A 522-nucleotide genomic window follows, 5' to 3' on the forward strand; every position below is an offset into this window, starting at 1 on the left:
AATAGATCCTGGCCTCTCTATGGCTCGGCTCAATGGCCGATCCAAGCAAGTTCAAACCCTGTAAAACCGATTGACACGTTATAAGCAAAAAATAATAATAACGATCGTCAGCATTCTTTAAATTTATACCCCGTTAATGATGCGAGATCCTTCCGCAACAACTTTCGGCCTCCCTGACTCGCTCGTGGCCTGAGGAGCGTCAAAGCCTGACGGAAGACCAGCGAAGAACTAATCGAAGTTCGGAATAGGGACCTCGCTCGTACCACTTCCATCGCCAAAAGCAAGGTGGTTCGGATCCCATCCTGGAAGCATGCAATCGTCCACCGAAAACTCCAGGTCGCCGAGATCAATATCTTTCCCCTTCGAAGAACTCAGCCCCGTCACAATAGTGGGAGCGGCGTTGGGACCGGCGTTGGGACCGTGGTCTTCAGGCTCGGAATCACTCCTTGTTTCTCCGCCCAAAGCAGGACCAGGATGCACAAACCTCAACGCCTTTCGAACTCTCTTCGGCATAAAAGAAGT

The sequence above is a fragment of the Brassica oleracea genome, chromosome C8 (assembly GCF_000695525.1).
Source record: "Brassica oleracea var. oleracea cultivar TO1000 chromosome C8, BOL, whole genome shotgun sequence".
NCBI lineage: Eukaryota > Viridiplantae > Streptophyta > Magnoliopsida > Brassicales > Brassicaceae > Brassica > Brassica oleracea.